General features: G+C 45.8%; 1 protein-coding gene across 2 annotated transcripts in view; it reads left to right on the plus strand.

Annotated features, from left to right (window-relative positions):
* The window catches only part of LOC112451928 (cone-rod homeobox protein), a 37,966-nt gene that overhangs the window by 5,752 nt on the left and 17,124 nt on the right, over window positions 1-15,090 (plus strand). The window lies entirely within an intron of this gene.

Genomic DNA, 15,090 nt, shown 5'->3' on the forward strand with positions numbered 1-15,090 from the left:
GGGGGCCAGGATTAGGATGTCGGCCATTACCGCGCGTCACTGACCGTTTATTCTACGCCGTGCGGTGACTTCCTCTAGACGCGCATATGTATGCCTGGCGATAAACGGAGGATGAGGACGCTCGCGAGGCCGCCGCGCCGCCCGCCGGATCGTGCATTCTCTACATGCGTGATTCACCTTTCGATATCAATGTCAATTCAGCGTGATCGCTCGCCTTTATTTTAGCGGCCGATCTCTCTTGCGCCGGGGCGACGAAAACGATTCTGTCTGTCTTGAGAATGTAGAAACTTCACCTTCTTGGCGAAAAAATATTCCATCGGTTTTCTCGTTTCGATATACGTTACGCGCATCTCGATGCAGACTTTTATTTTTTATCGAATTAAGAATTTGTTAATAGTTAATATATTAATGTAGTGTTAATCGATCGTAAAAATTGTCTATATTTTCTGTTTATTTTTTATCTTTCGTATCATATATTTTTTTAATCAATTATTTCAGAAAAATCTCGTCAATAAATTTGGAAAATTGTACATACATATTTTTATGTATTTAAAAGTAAATAATTTTACGCGCATTGTTTGTTTTCTTAAAATATTTAAATGTTAGCTGTGACAATAAAGTAATAAATTTATCGATTATTATTAAATAAAAGAGTAATTATTATTTATGCAATATTAAATATATAAATCTTCATTCCCCTACTTAACGATTTTTCCACAATTAAGATACTTCTCTCTTTTCTTTCTACTCTTCGTCTCACCCAGAAAATTATCATATTAAATTTTTCCTCAATTCTAATATAGCCTTCAATGAATAATGAACAGTACATTTATTGATATCTGCTGGTATATGCAATCGATTTAACAATACATAATACAGCAATACATAAAGCACGTTATTTATACCGCAATCAGATTCGCCCGCGAATATTTCTCCTAAGATATTGATCGCGATCGAATTCGATTAACCGCAATCTAACGCGCGTATAAACCAACCGATTGTCGACATAGTATACGAAAGGCGAGCGGAAAGGAAGAAAGATCTAATTATGGCCGTGAATCATGGCGGCCGTCGTCGCGAGCCGCCGCCACCGTCGCCGTTCGCGAATCCGGCAGATTTAATGGAAGGAATGTTTGTGCGAGAGGAATCTTCTGCAGCGCGCGCGCGCGCGCGCTCTCTCATGAACGTCGGGATCGAAATTGACCTTTAATCGCAGTGGCGCCACGCGAACATGAATAATTGGCCGCGTCAGGAGCGAATTCGACGACGGATAATGCCGCAATAGGCCGAATCGGCGCGTATCATTTATTCATTCGGCCGGCCGGCCGCGCCGCGCCGCGCCGGGCCGACGATGCCGCGATGGCCGAGCCGCGAATTTGCAAATCGCATTAAGCTGCGCGTGGGGACGAAAAAAAAAGGAAGGAAAAAAGATGAAAAAAAAGAGAGGGACAGGGAGAGAAAAAATACGGCGAAAGAGAGAGGACTCTCCGTTTCGCGAGGATCAAAGTGCCCGCAATTTTCACTTACCGCCAACGGCATTCCGCCGCCGGTGTGACTCCCGCAATCCGTCGCTGCTTCCCACCGACCGCTGTTTTTTGATCGGCGCGGCGCACCGCGCGCGCGAGCGTTCCCCGGATATTCCGCGCCGAAATTGTCCGAGACATAAAGATCTTTACATAATTTTATTTTGATACAAATGTGACAATAAGAACGGATTCATGCAGAAATATCTGTAACTTTTTCGTTCGTGGCGGAGGATCCGCAGAAGAAGGGTGATCCCAGAGTCTGGGATCATGCTGGGACGCTGTTTTTTTATTTAATCGCGAGGACGACGTTCGAGATATAAGGTGGCAATAACGGAGAAAACCATGGCCCGCGAATCGAAATTCTCGCGTCGACGGGCCACGTATTAAACGTGATGTAAATAAATAACGCGCATTCTTATGATTAAAGGGAATTTTCTTTGGGGGCGAGGAGGCGCGACAGAGACTGGAGAAAAAGAAAAAAAAGGAAGAGAGACAGCGAGAAGGAGCGTAATGTAATGCGGAGGAGCGCTTACGGACGAGAAATGTACACACGCGCTTTTCGCGCGCGCGGACACGCCTCCTTTTCATCCTTTTCCTGAGGTGCACGGGGGCAGAAAACGACCGAGAGAAAGGAGATGCGGGGGCACGGCGGCGCCGAACATACGAGGGGGGGAGGGGGGGGTAAAGAGAGGGAACCGCGGGGGAGTATACGGGCATAGGGCGGTTGCAGTGGCGGCGAGGGACAGGTAGGTGAGAAGAGAGCAAGGATCGCGAGGGTTTACTCGGTATATATATCGGGGTAAGGAGCGCGAGACTCCTCTTTTCGCCCCCCTTTGCCTTCCTCTCGTTTCTCCCCGTTGCCCCTCAGCCTCCGGCGGCTGCGGGCGACGGCGGCGGCGGCGGTGGCGGCTCCTGTTTTACGCTTTTCGACTTTTTCAAGATTTATCCTTACCGCTTCCTCGCTAAATCGCTTTCCGGGCGAAATTTACGGTCGGGCAATAATACAGGAGAAGCGAGCCCGGGCGAGTTGCACACAGTCCGCGATGGTGTATAAGGGGCGAACGGGGGGAGGGCGGGGGTGCAGGAAGGAGCGAAGAACCCGGGCTCTCTACGGCCGTCCAGTCGAGTAACGGGGATCCCACATACATTCCCGGCACGTTCCCGGCTTCTTCTCTACCTGACTGACTGCTTCCATCCCCCTCTCCGGTTACCTCGCGCGCTTTCTTTACGAGCTTCCTCTTTACCCTATCTAACCCCCGCGCGCCCCGTTTCTCTCGACCGGATCCATTCCGCGCCTCCGGGGGTGGCTATGATCGTTCGGCGTGTCGTCGCCGTAGTGCCCGTGATTTTGCGAAGGATTTAACGTAGTATTTTCGTATGCTTCGGCAATAGTCATCGTCAACTTTGAGCAAGCACCGACGCAAGGCTTCGATGATAGTAACGTTAAAATTTCACGTAAAATTTAGGCTACGGTCAACGTGACGCTACAAATGCTTTGGAGCGTTCTTCTTCTCTTTCTTTCTTCATTGAGAGAAAAGAGAAGAGGAATGCTTCGAAGCATTTGTAGCGTCACGTTGACCGTAGCCTTAGACGTATTGTCATGGAATTGCTTATACAAAATGCATCGAACACGTAAATGTAGGAATATTAAAATAAATAAGAATAAACGATCTTTTGACGATTTTTAAGCTTTCGACATTCGAAATTTAATGTAGTAATTATTCATACTCTACAACGCGCATCAGTCGTACGAAAATACACGGCGGTGCCTCTGTAGCTCTGTAAAGAAGCTACAGAACAGCTACAGAAATTTCAGAGGAAGATAAGAATAACGACGTAAATTCCGGTACGCTCTCGTAAGATGCGGAAAAATGTTTACTGCATAACGATCCTCGCGAGTCTCGGGGTAGTTCGCGGAATATGAGATTACTCGGAAACGAGGTTTATGCGCTATGCGGCAAAGTTGTAAGCGCGTCGCGAATTTGGCAACTTGGCCGCGATGCGGAGACGCAGGACCGTTCCTCTTTCAAATGGCATAACACGCTCGTGCACATTATTGTGTCAGTTCTCGTCTCGGCGCAACTTTATCATCTATCCGGCACGCCGTCCGGGATTGACTGCAACTGCACGTTCGGGACAAGCGCCAAATCCGCAGTAGCGGTTTATAAGATACAAATACGAGGAGTCGTACGCGTATACACACGTCCACGTGCGCGCGCGCATGCAAGTGGACGATTGCACGGGCGGTTGAACGAACGATAATTCCACATGTGCTTTCCCGCGCGCCGCAGATTCGTAAAAATGAATCTCACGGAAATATGGCGCGGAGTCGCTCGATTCTGTTGAATAATGTATGCACGACAATGGTATATCTGATGCATGATTCATGAGGGCTATTAGCGAATGTATCGGCAAATGCTTATTGTTTGCAGTTACCTGATTTCTGTCTTTTTAACGGTCTAATGGCTGAAACTGAGAAAGCGAGCTTAAAGCTTTATCGCGTTGAGAGACGAAAAAATAATCACGGATAAAATACATGACGACAGATAGACAATTTTAATTTTTCTAAATGTATTGTACTTGTACCATAGAAAATAATTACGCTAATAAGTTGGATCGAAAGAACTTAAGAGGACACGTTTGACGATAAAACGATTCGGAAGATCTAAATAGTGAAAAGATATATCTCATAAGACGCAATCGTCAAGCGTGAAATTAATAATTTACCTCAAACGCCACCGTCCACCGTACGCAATCGGATCAGCCAGTCGCCCCGTAGCCATCCGTTTGCGTTAGAGAGCGCCGAGTATAAACACGCGCCGGACATCTCGCCGACGCCTTTCGCCGGATCCTTCCCGCGCGGAAAAGCCGGGCGATAAATAATATAAATGGACCTCAAACGTGACGACGCGACAAGTATCATCGAGGAAGAGAGCGAGTGGTCACTCGGCAGCACGTGACCACCCGCGATCATCCCGCACGCCGGGGATTCCCTCGCGTACGGCCGGCCGGAGATACCGTAAGTAAGGGTACGGCCCACATCAGAAAGAAAAAGAAACAAAGAAGTAAAGGGGGAAGAAAAAGATTCAAATAACAAAAAAAAATCTTACATGTATAACAAATTTTTTAAACGGGGAAACTGTCAGATAGAAAAATAAAGCTAAGGAAAAGAGATATAAAAATGTATAAAAATGTTAAAAATACGTGTAATAGTTTATATAATTTGATTTTAATTTGATGCTTGATTTCACCAATTTCATCAGATCGACGCAAGAATGGGTGTCCCGTATATTTTTATCCTTTTACTTGGACCGGGCGAGGGAGAAAGACGTTGCGACCGCAAGCTCGCCGGTACAGAGAGTACGGGTGAATCGAGTCGTCTAAGGGGCGCGACATATTGGATGAAATTGGCGCATATCAAACAGGGAAGCAATTGGAATAGCGGCGGGATCCGGGGATCCCCGCGTCCCCGCGGCTCGCGCGCGCTCTCGGTTCCGCTGGAAATGGTGCCCTCGGGGCTCGAAGCCGGGCTCGGAAACGAAACCCTCGACTGCGCATCCCCTATTCCCTCTCGCAGCCCGCGGCTTCGGGCCTCCTCTTCCTCCTCCTCCTTCTCCCCCCTTCGCGCATCGAGTGATATTACACCGCCTAGGAGTCTATCCGCTCGGTCTCTTTCTAACGCAGACGCGCGCGAGACCGACGATACTCGTCTCGGAACAAACCTAACTTTGGCTTGATATAACTTTGCCGCGGCAAATGCAATAATACCGCGTGCTTGCGTGCAATGACCTACAATAGGGTGGCGATGATCCGTGGCATCTTTTGGTGTATCTCACGCTCGCTCGCAAAAGTCGGTAATCTAAATACAAGTTTTTGCAATGTATAAGAGATAAATTATACAGGTGATTGAACGTTCGAATATTCGTGTTTTTTTCTAAGGAAAAAGATTAGCGTTGGTGACAATTGGTGACAATTATCATCTGGACGAATGTGATTTACGGAAAGAATGGGAAATCAGACCGCGCTCCTGATTCAATATCGGTGAACCTGACGTTTGCTCCTGCCTCTTCTCGCGGCATCCAGTCGGAGCGATTGTGAAGGCTTTATTTTTCGCGCGCATACAGCGTCTCGAGCGAAGGCCGACGGGGATTCTTGCTCGAGGCAGAAGTCAGGCTCGTCGTAGCTCTGTCGCGGGTCTGCGTAACCGGAGAATCAATACGATCCTCCTTCTCTTCCTCCTCTTCTGCGTTCGGCTGCGCCAATTGAGCTCGTTGAATCTGTGCACCGAGCCACGCGGTTACGTATGGCGCGCGAGTGCACGCGTACGTGTGCACGCACGCACGCACGCAGGGCTTGGTGCACGCGCGGGTGTGCACGCACGTGCGTCGCACGCCACCGTGCGACTTCACGCTGCGCACACGCGCGCGGAGAACCCTGAATCCAACCAATTCGCCAATCCGCTCGCGATCGATGAACGGATGAGACGCGCCCGCGTGCCGCGGCCACCAAACAAACTCATCCGTGTAATTGGCAAATTGACAGATTAATTCAATCACACCGTCGATGCTGCTTCTTCGTCTCGGTGCTCGCGCTCGTCCGCTTTCGGCTCGGCACCGTGTTAATGTGTTCCGCCGACGAGCAGACGCCCCCGTCATTTCCGCCCCATCATTGGCTCGTATATTTCGTCGGATTATCAAATCGCTGTTTTATGTAATACAAAATAAAATGGAACTTCTGTTAACTCTGACAAGAACCTTTTGTGTGAAGATATTTGTTCTGCGTTTTAATAATACTCTTCTTTTTTTTTGTAAGGTAAAAGCAACATCTCTCGAACACCAAGACAACATGTGTCGAAAAAGTTTAACAGTATTAGGGGAAATGTTAGAATAATAACTATCATTTTATTGTGCCTATTTGCGTCCAGCTATAATCTCATCAGGCTGCGCTGCCGATACGTTTCTTTCCACAATCGGTGGTGTGATAATCGAAGCGCACCACCCGCAGCGCGGTGCGCGATAGACGGAATAAATCAAATGTCGAGTGGATAAGCGGGAAATAAACCGAAAACCGCCGGTCGCTCTGTAAATCGAGAGCAGAGAGAGTTAAAAGGAGAGAAAGAGGCAGCAATGAGAGAACGGCGAGAACGTGCGAGTGAAGGATATAAACACGGGTCGCTTCTCTCCCCTTTCTGTAAAAAGGGCGACAAAAAGAGAGATTGAGGGGGACGGAGAGTGTTCTCTCGAGTGTGCACGTCGAGAAGGGCGTGTGCAATGCGGTGGAATCGAGTGGAGCGAAAAGTCAAATGGAGTCGACCTGCGCTGCGGTGTGTCGAGAGAGACGAGAGAAAGAAAGAAAAAGAGAGAGAGAGAGGGAGGGGGGAAAAGAAAGAGATAGACGAGCGGAAGAAGAGAGTACTATCGGATAAAGTGGGTGCACAAGCGCGATTTTGAATTAGCTACCCTTTTCGACATCTCTCGCCGCTTGCAACTTCCGAGAGACGTACGTGTCGCCCTTTTCACGACGAAATCATCGGGAACGAAGACGATTTTTGCGTCGTCGAAATTACAATCGCGGATAATTGAAACGTTTATGAATCCATTATGAATTCCATTATAATCACAATGGAATAATTGCGATAAAATATTTTTGGATAATTACGGTAGAATTATAATATAGAATTATAACGAAATAATTACGTAAATAGACATATAATGAAATAATTACGTCGGATAATCGCGGAGTGTTATATTTCGCCGTGATTGTTTCCGTATTCATGTATTCGTCACGTACCGATACCCTCGTTTCAACGAGAGAGAGAATGACGCTTTTATATCCCTGCAGAAAGGGCGACCGGACGTGATTTTGTCCTGGTGAATGGGTCGAAAGGTTCCGTTTCCGGATGCCGTGGCATGCATTTATGGTCCTTGTAGATCGGGAGAGGCTATAGCACAAAAAGCTCTTCGTGATTGACTGCCACTGTGTGTGATACAGTGTATGAAAATAATATTAATTTTTTAAACCGCCCAACGACGCTCCATACCTGCGCTTACTCTTTTAAAAAATATATTTTTACATATCAAGTCAGAAACTTTTACTTCGCCACTAATTAATTAACAATAAAGATTTTTTATTCGACCTAACTTTATAATATTTTTGCATATTTGTTATATTAAAACGCGTTTTCTAATAGCCCCTCATTTTGTATTAAAGATACGATAAATCGAAATTAATTAGAATTAACTTGTCTTTTCATCTACGACGATTTAAAAGTGCCGTCTCCGAAGAGATTAAACTTGGAATCGGCAATTGGCCCGAATAAAGAGATTCAGTTACGATCTCGGGACCGCAAGTTAAGTTAAGACTGTAAAACTTACGGTGCGGCGCAGTCTTAATCAACTTTCAATTAAAACTTGTCTTTACAGACCAGCGCTCGGAGGAGGAAGCGACGCGGTATATAAAGCAGAGTCAATGTAAATCAATAATCAGTTCAAATTCAATCGCGGCGAGTTCCATTTTCTTACTCGATAACGAGAATCTCTTGTGATGCTTACATCATACTTATAATGAAGTCGCCTTACCCCTCCTCTCCCGTCTTCGTTCCAATCTAGAAGTAGATCAGCTCGCAAACTTTAACGGTCTTAATTCTGTATTCCTAAACAAACTTGCCGTTACTACCCGACTTACGTATTTTACTTCTATCTCATTATGAGCCGTATTTATATTGTTCGGTAAATATTAAAATCCGATAAGGGAATATCTCGGAATTTTGATGAGAGCGGCGCGATTTTATTTTCTTAAATTAATATCACCGCTAATTACGTATATTACGTTACTCCAATTATCTCTCTACCGCGATATCTGCACGCAGACCGCCGCCGGTTCTTCTTATTTTTAATCTGCGGGCGCATTGCAATAACTATTTTCGGAGATTTCACGGATCCCTGCGTAATGCACGAGATAATGATTGCTGTTTAACGGCCGTATTTATTATTTAATGCTGTTGTTGTTGGTATCACATAACCGCCCGTCGTTCCAAATGGCATAGGGATCGCGTCGCTACGGTTCGCTCATTACATGCTATTAATTTATAATCAGTTATTCAATTCGGTCGAATTAATTTATTTACACATTTAACATGGGAGTTATAACGATACCCGGATTCTATATTTGCGGCTTTCACGCTTCGGCCTTGCCGAAAACGATTTTACATCGCCGATATATATATGCGTGGCGTTATTTTAAATCGCTCGTAATTTAGGTTTAAAAATTTATTAAAAGCCGCCATGCTCCTTCTTCTTCCGCCTCGAATCGGTCCTTCTCAACTTTCTTTCAGAGTTACGCGACAAACTCTTATTTCAACACTGCTTAAGGAACTTCATATTTTTTTAGGTAGATTAGATTCAATGATAAAGTAATAATAATTTTATTAGCCAGTGACTGTTCAGCATTATACCGTCGGTAATGAACGGATTAAATCAAGGCGTACAATTTGATAGTACAATAATATCACGTCGCTTGGTAATCCGCTTAACCCTTCCCGGCCCAGCGATTTCAATTGAAATCACATATACGCTTTGTCTTATGCAAACAAATCCGTTTAATCTGAGAGCAACTGCAGCGTTTTCTTCAAGCTTTCTTTAATGATTAACTCTCTCAGAGCTCTAAGAACCGCGGAAAAGCACAATTGAATTTTAACAAAAAAAAAAGAAATCATTTCCATTTTTTTCAGCAGCAGAAATAGCGGCCTGTTCGCCAAACGCGCGATAGTAGATTCTATTATCGAACGCTTTGCATATACTGACGGAGTATAAAATGCCACGGAAACGTTCACAACGTTTTCCGATGTTAAGCATGCACGTCTCTGCGCGAGGAGCGTGTCTGCCGCGATGTTCGCAAAGTGATATACCGAAGGAGCTATCTTCGAGGAGGAGGAGGAGGAGGAATAGGAGGAGGATGAGGACGAGAGAAGCAAGCTCAGGGCGCACTTACGAAAGTTTACGTACAGCGGCGCGAATAGTTTTACATTATTACATGCGTGGGGAAGGAGATGAGGCGAAGAAGCTACTGAGAGAAGGGAAAAGGCGGCAGAAGGAGGAGGGAGAGGGAGGGGAAGGGTACGTAAGATCGATCAAGCCGCCTCGTAATTATCCGCTTTGTATCGCATAATTCCCGGTTAGTTTGGACGCCGGCGTCGCGCGTTCGATACCGTCGAGTGCGCCGCGCCAGTAAAGGGGTTACGGCACGGGGGAGCAATACCATATGCAAAGTTAACCTCCATTAAATGCGTTAACTCGGCGACGAGCATGCTCCGATGCGCTTAACCAAAGTACATTACACCGATGCTCGATGCGAGAGCGATCCCGTCGCGTGGAGAACGAGCGAGCGAGAGCTCGTTTCTCTGCACAGGATGTCCCGTGCGGCGTTTCTCTCACGTCGTTCGTGGGTTCTCCGACTGAATATTGGACTTAACGTTATCCTCTTTTTTCCAAGATCAGAAATTTTTCAAGATCAATATACACGTAATCGGAATGACAAACAAAATTTGAGGAATTTTATAAAATATTTTACACAACGATTATATATTATTTATTATTATAATTAATTATTTTATTATTTATTATTATTATATATATTATATATTATTATTTTAAGATTTTAGTTATTTGTTGTTAGTTAATAAATAAAAATGCTCGATAATTAATTGAAAAGAAAATCGAATACCAGCCTATGATACCCTGTGTGTCTGCGTCACTCGCCTTTAATTGCTCTCGCTGAGACGAGAAGGCGGCCGCGGCGTATTTACCCACAGCTCGTTTCGTCCTCGATTTCTTTTTGACGAGACGACAATGCGGCCCGTTAACCCCGCGACCGTCCATGCCGTAATATTATCGAAGGAGCCAATGTACAATCATATCGTGGATGACACGATATTACATTCTGGGACACGCTCTTCCCTCTTGACCCGCGGCGATCGACGCATTGTTGCTGCTGCTGCTGTTGCTGTATGAGCATTAAAGTTCCTTTCGTTGAAGACGATTCGCTGATGGTAGCTATGCGCGAATGAAAACGAAAGAGAGAGAGAGAAGAAGATGAGCAAGATAATACACGCTTTTCTACATCTTTCAGCACGAGAACACTTTGCGAACTTTGCACAACAACTGAGTCGTGTAATAAACTGCCAAATAAATATTTTAGTTCAATTTTATATATACAAACTATATTTATATAGACATACTATACTTTGCAAATTATCTTTCCAATATGTTTTTTTTTGTATAGACATACATTGTATACGTTATTGTATAATTAAGATTACAAGAATTTCGACTCTAGTCGCTTCGTATTAAATCTTATTAAATATGTTAATGTCGCATCATAATTTTGATGATGACATCCATCATCTCTTCAACGACATCTCCGTCCCGCATGCTCTCGTTCGTTTTGAAGGGCCCACGGGCCGGAGCGGAGCCCGCGGTTCTCTTTCTCCACGCCTCTCGGTTCACGTTAGAAGATACTTATTAAATTGTGTCATCCACGAATAAGGGCTAACGCGCTGCATCCAATTTGTGCCGCTTAATTAATTCCCTCCAATTTATTCCCCGAGACCGGCCAATAAAGAAACCCGGGACCCGCGTCGCTCGCCGGTCAACGAGCGCCGCCGATGCCACCGCAATATTGTCCCTAATGAAATCTTCGTTAATCGCGAGAGAGAGAGAGAGAGAGAGAGAGAGAGAGAGAGACTCTTCGCCGGCGAGTTTTCCGACGTAACTTGCGACGTCAATTGTTGCAGCCATGCTCCACGAATTTCTCGCGCGGCTGCTCGGCCGCTCGGCCAGCCGCGTCGCACGCGATGCACAATGATGCGCACGATGTTGCATTGATACCATCATCCGCCGTTTCTCGGTTCGAGAAAAAAGAGAACGAGCAACTGCACGGAACAACATATTAGTTAGCGCTATTTTCGCGGAAACTGAAGTTTACTTACTTTCGTGAATATGCCACGCTGTCTTCCTCCGAATTATTTTTTATAAAATAATAAAAAATCTGAAAAATATTATTTGTCGAGTTATTCTGTGTTCGTCCGTCGTTTAACTATCACGAAAGTAATAATTTAAAATTTATTGCTGCATGACATTATATTTTTTTTACTATTACCGGCTTGGCCAGAAATATCTTTTAATATTATGTACACTGTTGTGTTAGTGCAAAAGATTTTATGCTTGATTTATTACAGCGAGCAACAGCGTCGTTATGCAAAGTATCAGCCTTTCGGAGAAAAGAATACGTACATTTGTTTTACTTGACACTAACTGAGTAACAGTGTTTAAAATTCTATTAGAATCAAGCATCCCTGAATATTTGATTGCGTGCAGACCGAGTGTCTCTCGCGTTCGCGTTGGCATGGAAGCGGGAAGAGGAAAGAGAACCCGACGCCGACGGGAAGCTAATTACAGAATTATCGCTTTTAATTGCGATTCCCGCTATTTGCGCAATGGCGCGGTGGAAGCGTGCGATTGTCGTCGCGTGCCGAATTATTGGATGTTGACGTCACCGACCGCCGCCGCCGCCGCCGCCGCCACCGCTGTCGACGAGCCCCGATGCGGCACCGCTTTGCTCGTAATTGCCGGCACCAATTATGCAATTAGCGCCGCGCTCTAATGAGCGCGCAGTGTTATACGCGCGGAATCTAAACACCCGGCTATCCGACACCCACTCGGCGCGCGGCACACCGAACCGTGTCTTTGTTCACCCCTAAAGCGCGATACGCCCCTATCCGGTTTAACTTTCATTAACGCATTATATATTATCACGAACGATACTAACTCGTAAGATTATTCCCCGGATGACGTGCGTTTAATGCTCCAACACAAATACATACGCAAATTGGACTATTAATTTATCGCGTGTCTTGAATCAGCTGCTTTCGTCTGCAGTTTTTAATTAATCTGGAGCCTACCTTACGTAATGTTTGATTCGTGCCTTTCGCGATGTTCTAAACTGCAACTCATTAAATATTTATGTAATGGAATTTCAGAATAATATCGTGTTACAGCGACCAATTAGTGAGGGGGCCAGCGCAAGAGTTCTCCATTCTACTCTCTTCATTCTAAATGCCGTTGTAGCCTCCTTCAAAATCGGCTCCGGTAAACGCAAACGCGCCTCGCATAACGAGCGTGTAACAAATCCGACAGCGTGTGCCAACGTGTAAACACTCACCGCAACACTCGTAGCCGCAATCCCTTCGCCCTCGCGCGCAGTGGGGCACCGCCGTCGGGATGATCGCACAATAAAACACTGGCATAATATTTCGCCCGGCTGGTTGAACACCGCAAATACACTCTAGGACCACATGCCGACCCTATTTCGCGCGGGGTGAGAAGAGACGAGGTGGGAAGGGGGGGGGCGAGAGAAAGACGCGTATGCCAGGGCGCTATAGCGAGGGTGAGATCGGCGAGCGCAAGCCCCCGCGAGGTTCCATCGCGTGCCGCGGGGACACCCGCGGGCCCCATGTTCCCCCTCGCGGATTAGCCTCGCTACATTTCGTCCCTTCTGTCGGTGCGTATGTCCCGTCATTATGCCTCTAACTCTCGGCAAACGCAAAACCAATAGCACCGCCACCCACAGCGGACGAATTTATGGGGCACGAAGAATGAACAGATCGCGATTGTTTCCTCGAGCTATTGGTATTGCGATAAATCGGTTAGTTGTTCGCCATTAATTGTCGGGTACTTTTGATGAAATGTTTATAATTTTTTCAAACATATTGGCACACGTTCTTTACAGGATTTGGTACTTATTCATTATATACGAGCGCTATATATAGATACATAATGTATATATTATATATTTAATAGTATATAATTATATATGTATTATATACACATATAAAATATAGATAGTATAAAGTACCCAGGATTTTTTTAAGATAAGAAATATATATCTTCTTTAATTTTTAGAGTCCCAGATTCGACGAGAAATATGCTTTATTCCATTAATATATAATCACGAATAGTAACTGAAAAAAATATATTTATACTACATATGTAAATAATAATTTAATTAAATCGAAGTAGAAGCTCCAGTAAAATAATTATGAGTCGAGCGAATTATGACGCTCGGCTCATAATTGGCCGTTCCTTCCAATGATTTAATTTTTTGTAATATACTTCCGGTATCTAAATATCTAAAATTTGCCAAATTAAGACGAAAAAATAATGAAACTGTTTGAAATTGAGCATTGAAGGGCGCGCTTTATTTAACTGATTTTGAGCTGGATGCGTCAATAGTGTCTGCTTTTATTGGGAACCTACTAGCGCGGACAACTAACACGATTTGGTATCACGTTAAAAGTATATTCCGTAGCAGTACGTATGAGCGTATATGTATCAGGGAAGGGACTGACTACAGTCGACGCGTCGTTTTCGCCGGAGGTCAGACGGCCGAAACGAGAATTGCTCGAATTTTGTTAAGTTTGGCAGCAATTACTTTTGATACCCGACACGCGGCCGTAATTGCGTTGGGCCAAGCAGAACGACGGGAGAGGGGTAATAATTCGCTAATATCAATTTCAAATTTCAATTAGTATCATCTCGACGTCCGCCTCTGCGCTTCTCTCTCCCCTTCTCTCTCTCTCTCTCTCTCTCTCTTTCCCTCTGTCCCTCTCTATTCGCGGACCCCACAGGAACACGCCATGATCTAAAATTCAATTTGTCCCTTCGTACCGGAGAGCCGCAAAGAGAGGAGGAGAGACAGTGCAGCAGTGGCGGATAAAGGGAGAAGCGAGAGATGAAGGGGAGACGCCGTGATGGAGCGAGCGAGATAAACAGCCGCATAGAGATAACGGGAGGGGGGCTAACGGCGGGCGCGGGCGGCCGGGGGCGGGAGGGTGGTCGTTGGTGATGAGGGGGACCGGGGGTATAGTTAGTGTACACCGGTTCTCTAAAGCCACTCGCGTGCACGCCGTTATATAACGAGAGAGAAACGGCGGGGCCCCGTAGGCACGCGCATGCGCGACATGCCGACCCATTATAAATTGATAACTCCGCCGTTTATTAAGTTCCACGACCGATGCCTGCTTAGGCAAAGAGCCCTCTACGCGTCGCGCCGCTTCTCTCTCTCTCTCTCCCTCTCTCTCTCTCTCTCTCTCATCCCGCGTGCAGCGCTCCTCTCTCGCCGATATATACATTATTTATTTACGCGAGTTTACAATCCCTCTAATGGGGATTGGCGTAATCGGCCACCCATCCGTTCCCCTCCGCGCCCTTGCCCTCCCCAGCATCCCGCTTGCCCCCCTCGTATAACCGCCCACCCCGCTGCAGCACGCCGCTGTCGCGCTCCCTCTTAATCATGTTTCACCCCGCTTTCGAAAATCCGCGCGTCGCACGGCGAAATCGGAAGTGGCTCCCGATGCTGCGCTTTTCGAGGGCCATCGCGATACTCCCCCGGCGAGTCCAGAAAAATCTGACCGGATGGAAGGGTGGGCATGACATAAGACGATTAGAGACGTGTCCATTTTTTAATTTCAAATGTTTAGAATTTTTATCAACTCAATGTAGACAGAGCA

Source organism: Temnothorax curvispinosus, unplaced genomic scaffold, assembly GCF_003070985.1.
Source record: "Temnothorax curvispinosus isolate PA1 unplaced genomic scaffold, ASM307098v1 QBEX01000258.1, whole genome shotgun sequence".
In the NCBI taxonomy this organism is placed as follows: domain Eukaryota; kingdom Metazoa; phylum Arthropoda; class Insecta; order Hymenoptera; family Formicidae; genus Temnothorax; species Temnothorax curvispinosus.